Source organism: Clarias gariepinus, chromosome 2, assembly GCF_024256425.1.
Source record: "Clarias gariepinus isolate MV-2021 ecotype Netherlands chromosome 2, CGAR_prim_01v2, whole genome shotgun sequence".
In the NCBI taxonomy this organism is placed as follows: domain Eukaryota; kingdom Metazoa; phylum Chordata; class Actinopteri; order Siluriformes; family Clariidae; genus Clarias; species Clarias gariepinus.
Window position 1 is genome coordinate 23,562,798 of NC_071101.1, and position 14,516 is coordinate 23,577,313.

At 39.4% G+C, this 14,516-nt stretch overlaps 1 long non-coding RNA gene across 12 annotated transcripts; it reads right to left on the bottom strand.

Moving 5' to 3' along the window:
• Positions 1-339: 339 nt before the first annotated feature.
• On the bottom strand, positions 340-13,987 carry LOC128508889 (uncharacterized). Of its 12 annotated transcripts, none has more exons than XR_008355975.1 (11): positions 13,803-13,987; positions 10,275-10,478; positions 9,949-10,067; positions 8,756-9,294; positions 7,599-8,103; positions 6,802-6,945; positions 6,412-6,527; positions 5,249-5,758; positions 4,068-4,601; positions 2,871-3,412; positions 340-2,217 (listed from the first exon to the last, which is right to left on the bottom strand). It is a non-coding gene; the product is annotated as an uncharacterized LOC128508889 (long non-coding RNA). The 12 variants fall into 12 exon arrangements; XR_008355970.1 differs by having other exon boundaries at positions 8,756-8,876; positions 9,151-9,294; positions 9,949-10,478; XR_008355969.1 differs by having other exon boundaries at positions 4,068-4,183; positions 4,458-4,601; positions 9,949-10,478.
• Positions 13,988-14,516: the final 529 nt, after the last annotated feature.

The following is a 14,516-nucleotide window of genomic DNA, read 5'->3' on the forward strand; positions in this document are numbered from 1 at the left end:
AGTATACTTCACAGGGTGTTCAGCCATGTTAAGTGTGATTCCAAACCGCAGTGAGCGAAAATGTTCAGTGTGTTCAGTGAACGACAACAGGTGTTCACTTCACCAGAAAAGGGAATGAAAACATTCTCAGTCATTGCGTCTAACTGGAGCTTATCATAATCGAGGATCATATTCAAAGGACACAAAAATTTACATTTTAATTTAATCAGAAAATCCTTAGTATTATATAGGCTAGTAATCTGTAAAAAAATTAAATCTCCATACATCTTTAATCAATTATTATTCTAATTAATCATTTTATTTTCAAGTTATACATGTTTTAATGGTATGTTTTATAACGGTATCAGTTTTTGTTTTAATAAATATTCAATATTTAATGTCTGAAGTTTGAAATTTCTATTGCAGCAACGACAGTAGCTTATGTTACCATGGTAATGCACGGTGGAAGTGATGTCTGCGCTGGTGACTTCGCAGGGTGTTCCGAATGGTTTTGCTTATGAAAGTTCCTATCACTGAGTAGGCAGCACCCTGTGAAGTGCACTTGTAACACAACCAAGAACCACTGGCTTAGTTGTGATCACGTGACGCTCGGCAGACAAAGCGCATGAATACTATTCACATTTCAAGACCTCACTCACTTAAAATTAATTAAAAAAATGTTTTGCTTGTCTTGCAAAATGATTGAGTAACTCGCAATTCAAGGTTCCACTGTATATGAGTAGGAAACTTGTCTGCAGAACATAATTATGCGACGACCTACTCACCTGGGCGCAACCAAAATGCCTGTTCTGCCAAAGAGCGTAGTTTTCATAAGACCGCATTAGGGCTGGTCCGAATACTATTTTTTGAGCTTTGAGTATTCGGTAGTGATCAACATCGAATACTCGAAGTTTCAGTGGGAGGGGGCTGAGTATATTCAAATCTCTAATAAAGGCAGGAATCTTTCTGTGTGTGTCTCTGTTGCATTTTTATGTCGAGAACAGTTCATCCAAATGCTGCGGACACAAAGGAGTGCATTTATTTAATTTTTTTGCATTTTTGTGTAATATGGATACAGGCAAGTTGTCATGAACTAACCCAAGTAGACCAGAAGAAGTAGCTTTAACGGTTAGCCCTTTGTAGCGTGGATGGTAAACCCAAACACGGAGTAACATGAGTAGGCAGGATAACCACGCAATTGTTTTAAGGACTCTCTCGAATGGGGAGCAAGGGATAAACACAATTTAATCTGCGTCCGATTAACACACACTCGGCGAAAGCGTCCGAAGCGACACCGGCAAACTTAATGACTGAGTGATCTTATCTCCTTTTATGCTTCCTGGTTCGCGTCCGTATTATTTCCGGGTCCTAGTGCCGGTCGCGGACCAAGTGTGCATGACTCAAGTTTGCAGCAAGGGCTAGTCATTTAAGCGCGAATGAGAACCGTTTCACAGGGATTGATGTCACAGGTTAAATTAGGGTTTTTTTTGTTTTTTTTTTCCCCGAATATTCGAATCTCAAAATTAAAAATCTAATGCCATCCCTCCAAATATATATTCTGGGCCAGCCCTAGACTGCATACATGCTTGTTAAACGCCGAGATTGTTCGTACTCGTGAATTCTGGTTCTCGTGTGTTCCTTCCGTGTTTCGAACCTTCCGTGTTCTATCTATCTATATATGAGATGTATATAAAAGATTACAATTTATGTAGAAAGACTGGAAATCACCTGTTCTTATAGGCCAGTTTATGCTTATCTCATGGTCCCTTCCAAGGTTCTGTTTCTCTTTTCTTTTTTTTTTTTTTTGTTTCCTTTGATTGTCGGGTTGAGGCAAAATGCCCTGTGAAGTGCTTGTCTTGTGGTCAGTGTAATTAAGTAGTACCAAGAAGACTGAAGAAAGACTTGAGCAGTAAAAGTCAGTGAGAATGCTAGGAGTCTTGGACATTTTTAAGGTGAAAGTTTAATAGATGCCAGGTGGCCTAGCCCTTACATTTCATTAGCACTTGACTACATTTGCACCACTTCCTGCATGGTGTGCTCTGATCAAGAGTGGGGTGTGAGAATTCCAAAATGGGCCTTAGAGAGGTGTCGCACTCGACTTCCTCTGTTATCTCGTCATCCTCGACTCTCTGCGCCGGGTTCCCCAGCAGCTTCTCCTGGTCTGCATCTACAGGCATGCCTGCGGCCTTCAGGGTCTGGCACTGGTGGTGGTAGGCAGCCAGTAATGCGTGAACCAGTCTATATATAAAAAAAAAAGGACAATTTGGTCAAACTTTTAGAATACAGTGGGGAAAAAAAAAGTATGTGAACCTTTCGGAATTCTATAATTTTCTGCATTCATTTGTCATAGAATGTAATCTGATCTTTGTCTAAATCAAGAGTATTGACAAATATAATGTGACTGAAGTAATAAAACTAAAATTCTGATTTTTCAAGTCTTTATTGAGAACAATTATTTAAAGAGTTCCTTTCACTGGAACTAGGGGGGCCGGGCCCAACTCCTGGAAAACAACCCCACATGATTCCACCTCCACCAAACTTTACACAATGCAGTCAGATAAGTACAGTTTTCGTGGCAACCACCAAACCCAGACTGAGAAGTTTGCCAGACAGAGAAGTCACTCCAGAAAACACGTCACTACTGCTCTAGAGTGCTTTACACCACTGCAGCTGATGCTTTGCAATGTAATGTACAATGCGGGGTAAAGCTTGGATGCAGCTGCTTCGCCATGGAAAACCATACCCTGAACCATTCTTCCCTATTCTTGATCTAATCTGAGATTGTTCGTGCTCGTGAATTCTGGTTCTCGTGTGTTCCTTCCGTGTTCTATCTATCTATATATGCAATGTATATAAAAGATTACAATATATGTAGAAAGACTGGAAATCACCTGTTCTTATAGGTATCTCATGGTCCCTTCCAAGGTTTTCCTGGTTTTTTTTTTTTTTTTTCATTTTTCTTTGTTTTTTTGCATTGTCGGGTGGTAAAGTGCTTGTTTTTTTCTTAGATGTTGCTGTAAAAGTGAAATGACAACATAAAATAAAGGAGTAAAATGGTCAGCATGAATGAGTAGTACTAAGAAGACTGAAGAAAGACTTGAGCAATAAAAGTCAGTGGGAATGCTAGGAGTCTTGGGCATTTTTAAGGTGAAAGTTTAATAGTTGCCAGGTGGCCTAGCCCTAACATTTCATTAGCACTTGACTACATTTGCACCACTTTCTGCATGGTGTGCTCTGATCAAAAGTGGGGAGTGAGAATTCCAAAATGGGCCTTAGAGAGGTGTCTCACTCGACTTCCTCTGTCATCTCGTCATCCTCGACTCTCTGCACCGGGTTCCCCAGCAGCTTTTCCTGGTCTGCATCTACAGGCATGCCTGCGGCCTTCAGGGTCTGGCACTGGTGGTGGTAGGCAGCCAGTAGTGCGTGAACCAGTCTATATAAAAAAAAGAGGACATTTTGCTCAAACTTTTAGAATACAGTGGGGGAAAAAAAAAAAAAAAAGTATGTGAACCTTTCGGAATTCTATAATTTTCTGCATTCATTTGTCATAGAATGTGATCTGATCTTTGTCTAAATCAAGAGTATTGACAAATATAATGTGACTAAAGTAATAATTCTAAAATTCTGAATTTAAGTCTTTTTTGAGAACAATTATTTAAAGAGTTCCTTTCACTGGAACTAAGGGGCCGAGCCCAACTCCTGGAAAACAACCCCACATGATTCCACCTCCACCAAACTTTACACAATGCAGTCAGATAAGTACAGTTTTCGTGGCAACCACCAAACCCAGACTGAGAAGTTTGCCAGACAGAGAAGTCACTCCAGAAAACACGTCACTACTGCTCTAGAGTGCTTTACACCACTGCAGCTGATGCTTTGCAATGTAATGTACAATGCGAGGTAAAGCTTGGATGCAGCTGCTTCGCCATGGAAACCATACCCTGAACCATTCTTCTCTATTCTTGATCCAATCTGAGATTGTTCGTGCTCGTGAATTCTGGTTCTCGTGTGTTCCTTCCGTGTTCTATCTATCTATATATGCAATGTATATAAAAGATTACAATATATGTAGAAAGACTGGAAATCACCTGTTCTTATAGGTATCTCATGGTCCCTTCCAAGGTTTTCCTGGTTTTTTTTTTTTTTCATTTTTCTTTGTTTGCATTGTCGGGTGGTAAAGTGCTTGTTTTTTTCTTAGATGTTGCTGTAAAAGTGAAATGACAACATAAAATAAAGGAGTAAATGGTCAGCATGAATGAGTAGTACTAAGAAGACTGAAGAAAGACTTGAGCAATAAAAGTCAGTGGGAATGCTAGGAGTCTTGGGCATTTTTAAGGTGAAAGTTTAATAGTTGCCAGGTGGCCTAGCCCTAACATTTCATTAGCACTTGACTACATTTGCACCACTTTCTGCATGGTGTGCTCTGATCAAGAGTGGGGTGTGAGAATTCCAAAATGGGCCTTAGAGAGGTGTCTCACTCGACTTCCTCTGTCATCTCGTCATCCTCGACTCTCTGCACCAGGTTCCCCAGCAGCTTTTCCTGGTCTGCATCTACAGGCATGCCTGCGGCCTTCAGGGTCTGGCACTGGTGGTGGTAGGCAGCCAGTAGTGCGTGAACCAGTCTATATAAAAAAAGAGGACATTTTGCTCAAACTTTTAGAATACAGTGGGGGGGGGAAGTATGTGAACCTTTCGGAATTCTATAATTTTCTGCATTCATTTGTCATAGAATGTGATCTGATCTTTGTCTAAATCAAGAGTATTGACAAATATAATGTGACTAAAGTAATAATTCTAAAATTCTGAATTTTCAAGTCTTTATTGAGAACAATTATTTAAAGAGTTCCTTTCACTGGAACTAAGGGGCCGAGCCCAACTCCTGGAAAACAACCCCACATGATTCCACCTCCACCAAACTTTACACAATGCAGTCAGATAAGTACAGTTTTTGTGGCAACCACCAAACCCAGACTGAGAAGTTTGCCAGACAGAGAAGTCACTCCAGAAAACACGTCACTACTGCTCTAGAGTGCTTTACACCACTGCAGCTGATGCTTTGCAATGTAATGTACAATGCGAGGTAAAGCTTGGATGCAGCTGCTTCGCCATGGAAAACCATACCCTGAACCATTCTTCTCTATTCTTGATCCAATCTGAGATTGTTCGTGCTCGTGAATTCTGGTTCTCGTGTGTTCCTTCCGTGTTCTATCTATCTATATATGAGATGTATATAAAAGATTACAATTTATGTAGAAAGACTGGAAATCACCTGTTCTTATAGGCCAGTTTATGCTTATCTCATGGTCCCTTCCAAGGTTCTGTTTCTCTTTTCTTTTTTTTTTTTTTTGTTTCCTTTGATTGTCGGGTTGAGGCAAAATGCCCTGTGAAGTGCTTGTCTTGTGGTCAGTGTAATTAAGTAGTACCAAGAAGACTGAAGAAAGACTTGAGCAGTAAAAGTCAGTGAGAATGCTAGGAGTCTTGGACATTTTTAAGGTGAAAGTTTAATAGATGCCAGGTGGCCTAGCCCTTACATTTCATTAGCACTTGACTACATTTGCACCACTTCCTGCATGGTGTGCTCTGATCAAGAGTGGGGTGTGAGAATTCCAAAATGGGCCTTAGAGAGGTGTCGCACTCGACTTCCTCTGTTATCTCGTCATCCTCGACTCTCTGCGCCGGGTTCCCCAGCAGCTTCTCCTGGTCTGCATCTACAGGCATGCCTGCGGCCTTCAGGGTCTGGCACTGGTGGTGGTAGGCAGCCAGTAATGCGTGAACCAGTCTATATATAAAAAAAAAAGGACAATTTGGTCAAACTTTTAGAATACAGTGGGGGAAAAAAAAGTATGTGAACCTTTCGGAATTCTATAATTTTCTGCATTCATTTGTCATAGAATGTAATCTGATCTTTGTCTAAATCAAGAGTATTGACAAATATAATGTGACTAAAGTAATAAAACTAAAATTCTGATTTTTCAAGTCTTTATTGAGAACAATTATTTAAAGAGTTCCTTTCACTGGAACTAGGGGGGCCGGGCCCAACTCCTGGAAAACAACCCCACATGATTCCACCTCCACCAAACTTTACACAATGCAGTCAGATAAGTACAGTTTTCGTGGCAACCACCAAACCCAGACTGAGAAGTTTGCCAGACAGAGAAGTCACTCCAGAAAACACGTCACTACTGCTCTAGAGTGCTTTACACCACTGCAGCTGATGCTTTGCAATGTAATGTACAATGCGGGGTAAAGCTTGGATGCAGCTGCTTCGCCATGGAAAACCATACCCTGAACCATTCTTCCCTATTCTTGATCTAATCTGAGATTGTTCGTGCTCGTGAATTCTGGTTCTCGTGTGTTCCTTCCGTGTTCTATCTATCTATATATGCAATGTATATAAAAGATTACAATATATGTAGAAAGACTGGAAATCACCTGTTCTTATAGGTATCTCATGGTCCCTTCCAAGGTTTTCCTGTTTTTTTTTTTTTTTCATTTTTCTTTGTTTGCATTGTCGGGTGGTAAAGTGCTTGTTTTTTTCTTAGATGTTGCTGTAAAAGTGAAATGACAACATAAAATAAAGGAGTAAATGGTCAGCATGAATGAGTAGTACTAAGAAGACTGAAGAAAGACTTGAGCAATAAAAGTCAGTGGGAATGCTAGGAGTCTTGGGCATTTTTAAGGTGAAAGTTTAATAGTTGCCAGGTGGCCTAGCCCTAACATTTCATTAGCACTTGACTACATTTGCACCACTTTCTGCATGGTGTGCTCTGATCAAGAGTGGGGTGTGAGAATTCCAAAATGGGCCTTAGAGAAGTGTCTCACTCGACTTCCTCTGTCATCTCGTCATCCTCGACCCTCTGCACCGGGTTCCCCAGCAGCTTTTCCTGGTCTGCATCTACAGGCATGCCTGCGGCCTTCAGGGTCTGGCACTGGTGGTGGTAGGCAGCCAGTAGTGCGTGAACCAGTCTATATAAAAAAAGAGGACATTTTGCTCAAACTTTTAGAATACAGTGGGGGAAAAAAAAAAAAAAGTATGTGAACCTTTCGGAATTCTATAATTTTCTGCATTCATTTGTCATAGAATGTGATCTGATCTTTGTCTAAATCAAGAGTATTGACAAATATAATGTGACTAAAGTAATAATTCTAAAATTCTGAATTTAAGTCTTTTTTGAGAACAATTATTTAAAGAGTTCCTTTCACTGGAACTAAGGGGCCGAGCCCAACTCCTGGAAAACAACCCCACATGATTCCACCTCCACCAAACTTTACACAATGCAGTCAGATAAGTACAGTTTTTGTGGCAACCACCAAACCCAGACTGAGAAGTTTGCCAGACAGAGAAGTCACTCCAGAAAACACGTCACTACTGCTCTAGAGTGCTTTACACCACTGCAGCTGATGCTTTGCAATGTAATGTACAATGCGAGGTAAAGCTTGGATGCAGCTGCTTCGCCATGGAAAACCATACCCTGAACCATTCTTCTCTATTCTTGATCCAATCTGAGATTGTTCGTGCTCGTGAATTCTGGTTCTCGTGTGTTCCTTCCGTGTTCTATCTATCTATATATGCAATGTATATAAAAGATTACAATATATGTAGAAAGACTGGAAATCACCTGTTCTTATAGGCCAGTTTATGCTTATCTCATGGTCCCTTCCAAGGTTCTGTTTCTCTTTTTTTTTTTTTTTGTTTCCTTTGATTGTCGGGTTGAGGCAAAATGCCCTGTGAAGTGCTTGTCTTGTGGTCAGTGTAATTAAGTAGTACCAAGAAGACTGAAGAAAGACTTGAGCAGTAAAAGTCAGTGAGAATGCTAGGAGTCTTGGACATTTTTAAGGTGAAAGTTTAATAGATGCCAGGTGGCCTAGCCCTTACATTTCATTAGCACTTGACTACATTTGCACCACTTCCTGCATGGTGTGCTCTGATCAAGAGTGGGGTGTGAGAATTCCAAAATGGGCCTTAGAGAGGTGTCGCACTCGACTTCCTCTGTTATCTCGTCATCCTCGACTCTCTGCGCCGGGTTCCCCAGCAGCTTCTCCTGGTCTGCATCTACAGGCATGCCTGCGGCCTTCAGGGTCTGGCACTGGTGGTGGTAGGCAGCCAGTAATGCGTGAACCAGTCTATATATAAAAAAAAAGGACAATTTGGTCAAACTTTTAGAATACAGTGGGGGAAAAAAAAGTATGTGAACCTTTCGGAATTCTATAATTTTCTGCATTCATTTGTCATAGAATGTAATCTGATCTTTGTCTAAATCAAGAGTATTGACAAATATAATGTGACTAAAGTAATAAAACTAAAATTCTGATTTTTCAAGTCTTTATTGAGAACAATTATTTAAAGAGTTCCTTTCACTGGAACTAGGGGGGCCGGGCCCAACTCCTGGAAAACAACCCCACATGATTCCACCTCCACCAAACTTTACACAATGCAGTCAGATAAGTACAGTTTTCGTGGCAACCACCAAACCCAGACTGAGAAGTTTGCCAGACAGAGAAGTCACTCCAGAAAACACGTCACTACTGCTCTAGAGTGCTTTACACCACTGCAGCTGATGCTTTGCAATGTAATGTACAATGCGGGGTAAAGCTTGGATGCAGCTGCTTCGCCATGGAAAACCATACCCTGAACCATTCTTCCCTATTCTTGATCTAATCTGAGATTGTTCGTGCTCGTGAATTCTGGTTCTCGTGTGTTCCTTCCGTGTTCTATCTATCTATATATGCAATGTATATAAAAGATTACAATATATGTAGAAAGACTGGAAATCACCTGTTCTTATAGGTATCTCATGGTCCCTTCCAAGGTTTTCCTGTTTTTTTTTTTTTTTTCATTTTTCTTTGTTTGTTTGCATTGTCGGGTGGTAAAGTGCTTGTTTTTTTCTTAGATGTTGCTGTAAAAGTGAAATGACAACATAAAATAAAGGAGTAAATGGTCAGCATGAATGAGTAGTACTAAGAAGACTGAAGAAAGACTTGAGCAATAAAAGTCAGTGGGAATGCTAGGAGTCTTGGGCATTTTTAAGGTGAAAGTTTAATAGTTGCCAGGTGGCCTAGCCCTAACATTTCATTAGCACTTGACTACATTTGCACCACTTTCTGCATGGTGTGCTCTGATCAAGAGTGGGGTGTGAGAATTCCAAAATGGGCCTTAGAGAGGTGTCTCACTCGACTTCCTCTGTCATCTCGTCATCCTCGACCCTCTGCACCGGGTTCCCCAGCAGCTTTTCCTGGTCTGCATCTACAGGCATGCCTGCGGCCTTCAGGGTCTGGCACTGGTGGTGGTAGGCAGCCAGTAGTGCGTGAACCAGTCTATATAAAAAAAAGAGGACATTTTGCTCAAACTTTTAGAATACAGTGGGGAAAAAAAAAAAAAAAGTATGTGAACCTTTCGGAATTCTATAATTTTCTGCATTCATTTGTCATAGAATGTGATCTGATCTTTGTCTAAATCAAGAGTATTGACAAATATAATGTGACTAAAGTAATAATTCTAAAATTCTGAATTTAAGTCTTTTTTGAGAACAATTATTTAAAGAGTTCCTTTCACTGGAACTAAGGGGCCGAGCCCAACTCCTGGAAAACAACCCCACATGATTCCACCTCCACCAAACTTTACACAATGCAGTCAGATAAGTACAGTTTTCGTGGCAACCACCAAACCCAGACTGAGAAGTTTGCCAGACAGAGAAGTCACTCCAGAAAACACGTCACTACTGCTCTAGAGTGCTTTACACCACTGCAGCTGATGCTTTGCAATGTAATGTACAATGCGAGGTAAAGCTTGGATGCAGCTGCTTCGCCATGGAAAACCATACCCTGAACCATTCTTCTCTATTCTTGATCCAATCTGAGATTGTTCGTGCTCGTGAATTCTGGTTCTCGTGTGTTCCTTCCGTGTTCTATCTATCTATATATGCAATGTATATAAAAGATTACAATATATGTAGAAAGACTGGAAATCACCTGTTCTTATAGGTATCTCATGAACCCTTCCAAGGTTTTCCTGTTTTTTTTTTTTTTCATTTTTCTTTGTTTGTTTGCATTGTCGGGTGGTAAAGTGCTTGTTTTTTTCTTAGATGTTGCTGTAAAAGTGAAATGACAACATAAAATAAAGTAGTAAAATGGTCAGCATGAATGAGTAGTACTAAGAAGACTGAAGAAAGACTTGAGCAATAAAAGTCAGTGGGAATGCTAGGAGTCTTGGGCATTTTTAAGGTGAAAGTTTAATAGATGCCAGGTGGCCTAGCCCTAACATTTCATTAGCACTTGACTACATTTGCACCACTTACTGCATGGTGTGCTCTGATCATACGTGGGGTGTGAGAATTTCAAAATGTTCCTTAGAGAGGTGTCTCACTCGACTTCCTTGATCATCCTCGACTCTCTGCACCAGGTTCCCCAGCAGCTTTTCCTGGTCTGCATCTACAGGCATGCCTGCGGCCTTCAGGGTCCGGCACTGGTGGTGGTAGGCAGCCAGTAGTGCGTGAACCAGTCTATATAAAAAAAGAAAGAAAAAAAAAAAGACATTTTGCTCAAACTTTAACACTTTTAGAATACAGTGGCAAAAAAAAAAAGTTGTATGTGAAAGTATGTGAACCTTTCGGAATTTTATAATTTTCTGCATATACACACACACACACACACACACACACACACAACAAAAATATAAACGCAACACCTTTGTTTCTGCTCCGATTTTTTATGAGATGGACTTAAAGATCTAAAATTTATTCCAGATACACAATATTACCATTTCTCTCAAACATTGTTCACAAATCAGTCTAAATGTGTGATAGTAAGCACTTTTGCTTTGCTGAGATAATCCATCCCACCTCACAGGTGTGCCACATCAAGATGCTGATCTGACATCATGAGTAGTGCACAGGTGTACCTTATACTGCCCACAATAAAAGCATAGCGAGTAAACAGCGAGTTCGCATCTGGTACGGAATGCGCGCAGAGTTTCTTGAAAAGACTGAATGAAACTAACGGGTTACTTCTCGGGCGTTCTGATTGGCCAGATCTGCGCATGACAAAACCCTGCTTCTTCTGCTTAGTTGCAAAAGGTGTTCATCTAAATCTGTTGTTTTATCCACATTTTTAGGTAGGACTTTGCCTATTTGTTTTTTTTTTTTTTGTTTGTTTGTTTTTTTAAAGTTCTCCAACACTAGGGCTGAGGTGACCATGTGGAAGAAACAAAAGTTGATCTGTTAATTATCAGTGCACTTTGTGCCAAAATCTTTTTGTCAGAAATGGCATGCTTTAGCTGATCCAACAGATCAGTTAAAAGTTTAGCTGGTTTTACATATGCTTATATATACACGAGGACATATAGCAGGCGTTGTAATGGCATAGGGGTGTTAGTTAACATCCATTATCCGATTAGAACGTAATAAACGTTAAACCAGATTTTTTCATGGGGAGATGGGGCTAATGTTTAATAGCATTGTTTAGAAATGTTTACGCCAAGTGTGCATACGTGTTTATTTCCATGCATGTGTAGCAGATATATTTACATTTAATTTCACTCAATCTTTCATATTTTGACGTTTACACTCTGGAAATGATTTTTTACTGCCAATTTATTTTAATGTTATTGTTTTGCACTTATGGTAAAATATTCGGTTATGCTTGTGACTGCTAAAAATGGGACACAGCCTCTTTGAGTTACTGCTTCTTCCGGCTGCTCTCTTTATTTTTGTGATTAATGCAATTTAATTGTATTGAAGTACAAATAGAGGCTGTTTATGGCATGTTTTCTTTGGAAGTGACATTATGTATGTATGTTTGAACTCTATGGCTAAAATTATCTAATTATCTACTCATAGATCTCTAGATATCTAGATATCTAATTATCTACTCATAGGTCATTTATAAGCAAACATGAAGTTATTATTATTATTATTACTCTGTTTTTTTGTTTATTCAGAATAAATAAAAAAAAAAAAGTGGCTCATGGAATATTTGTTGTCTGGTCTCTTTCAATTCACAACACAATGCCGAGTTTGGGACAAGCTGGTCACACATGGGGCTGTATTAATATCTAGGTAAGGAAACATTCACACAGGGATAGGAATACCATACAGTTTTTTTTTTTTGATGTTTTACTAGACCATAACATATAGTTTGTTAGCTCTCAAAATGACCAGTAATGGGAGTTACACAAAGCATTTTTTTCAAAATCTTAATAAAAACTGATCTGGAGGGTTTAGTCAGTCCCCCCCCCCCTCCCCCAAATGTTTCATTAGATTTGACGTGTTTCCCCCTTTACATGCTACTGCTGTAAAACATTTTCTGCACGTCGCGGTGTTGGAATCCTTTCTTGTGAAATATAGCCACACTTTCGAACCGTTTAGTTTTAGCCATTTTAACGAAAGTTGTATAATTTAGCAAGCTAAGATAGCGGTAGACCGCCTGCTGCCGTCCGAGCAAGTGTAATGTTAGTTGCTGCGTTTACGCGCATCTCGGATGGTCTCATTTCCTGATGGATTCGTGCTTTTAATTTTTAAACTAATCTAAAACTTTTAATCTACAAAAATAAAATGGACAGTAACATTACTGCAACAATGTTTTCGATTTATATTATCAAAGCTTTCTGAAGTTCACAAGATTTTTCTAATTAAGGAAATACTTTATTTTTCCGATCATTTCTGACACCCGATAAGTGCAGTATTTAAATTTTAATTGCAATCATGTTTGTTGATCAATTTGATGCTTATTACAACTCTGTCATTATAGCCCCAGAGAACAAATATTTCAATCGACAGTTCAGGCATTTAAGTGGCAACGAAATGAGTGACCGAAACGTTTTGTTTCGGTCCGGTACATACCGGTTATATAGGTACCCAACCCTAGTCCAGGGTGTACCCTGCCTCGGGCTCTAAGCCTCTTGGGATAGGCTCCAGGTCCCCACGACCCTGAATACAGGATAAAGCGGTATAGAAGATGAGTGAGTGATGAGTAAACCTTCACGCTTGAAAGTCGATTAGCTGTCATTGCTGGGTGTAAATATAATGTAATTTTAGAAACTGTTCCGAAAACCTTTACAAAAACATCTGAGGTAAAAGCTGTTCTTTTTCTTCTAGGTTTTATCTTCCATTACAATATTTCTTCACCTAAGTTAAAAGTAATTAGACTGGAATTTTAGTTACACATTATTTTTGTAAAGAATCTAACAACATACTGTATCAGAGTTAGAAGTTGATACTATTGAATGATTAGACTTGTTTCCTCTGTCATTAAACTTACATGCATGATATTTCATTTACTTTTTGTTAGTAAATGTTTTGAGCAATAATTTTATTTTAGAACCTTAAAAAAAACATCTAACAAAATGTAAAAGTAGAAGTTCTTAACTTGGTTCCTCGGTCACTAAACCTTCTTGCTTGAAGGTTTGAATAGCTGTCATTGCTAGGTGTAAATATGTCATTTTAGAAAGTTTTCAGAAAACTAACATCCTAGGCAACAGTTGTTTTTGATGTTTTTTTTTCTTCCATTAGACTATTACTTCACCTATTGTAACGCTCAGCCAAAATATATTTTACTAATGTTACACTAAACGAGAGATCTTTGTTTTCGTGTCGGCGTGCTTTAAAACCAAGTGAACAAGAATAACAAATCCAAGACCAATTCAAACAAACAAAAAGTGTATTATACAAAAAAATAAACAAAAAGTTGCTGTAACCAAGGAAACCAATAGAGAAACGAATATTTACCAAATATATACAAACGAAAACGGAGTGTGTGTGTGTGAATGGGTGGAATGTCCAAAGTCCAGGTTATTGTACGAGTGTGCGAGGGAGATTAATCGGTCTCACCGGAAATGATGCCGGAGTGCGAGAACCGTGACGAAGCGGTCCAGTCGGCGATAATCCAGACGGTAAGGAAAACCCGCAAGTAACAGCCTTCGTCCGTCTCGTTTGCAACTCCGTGAGAATAATATACAAGCACGCTGTATCTCCATAACTCTACCCTCCCCGAGTCCTTTCCCGGGCTGGCGTTATATCCGGGTCATGTGACCACGTGCGTCAGCGTCTTCCGGAGCTAACCGGCAAGACAGTCTCGCGAGAGTTCGATTAATACACACGAATACATAGGCACAAGAAAAACCTTTGTGGACGCAATTAATAAGATGCTACAGCTTCTTTATCTCTGAGCCGACTTACTTACACCTATATAAAAATGCCCCTTATGTGGTAGTGCTACACTTTAAAAGTTGAAAGTTAATGCACCGGAATTTTAGTTACACAAATTATTTTTGTAAAGAACCTAACAACATACTGTATCTGAGTTAGAAGTTAATATTACTGAATTGTTAGACTTGTTTCCTCTGTCATTAAACTTACACATATGAAATTTCTTTTAGGTTCTGTTAGTAAATGTTGTGAGTAATAATTTTATTTTTAAAACTTAAAAAAAAAAAAAAATCTAACACAATGTAAAAGTAGAAGTTCTTGATTGTTTAGACTTGGTTCCTCTGTCACTAAATGATTTGTCATTTTGGAGTGGAAGAACTCAAGTGGCCTGCACAG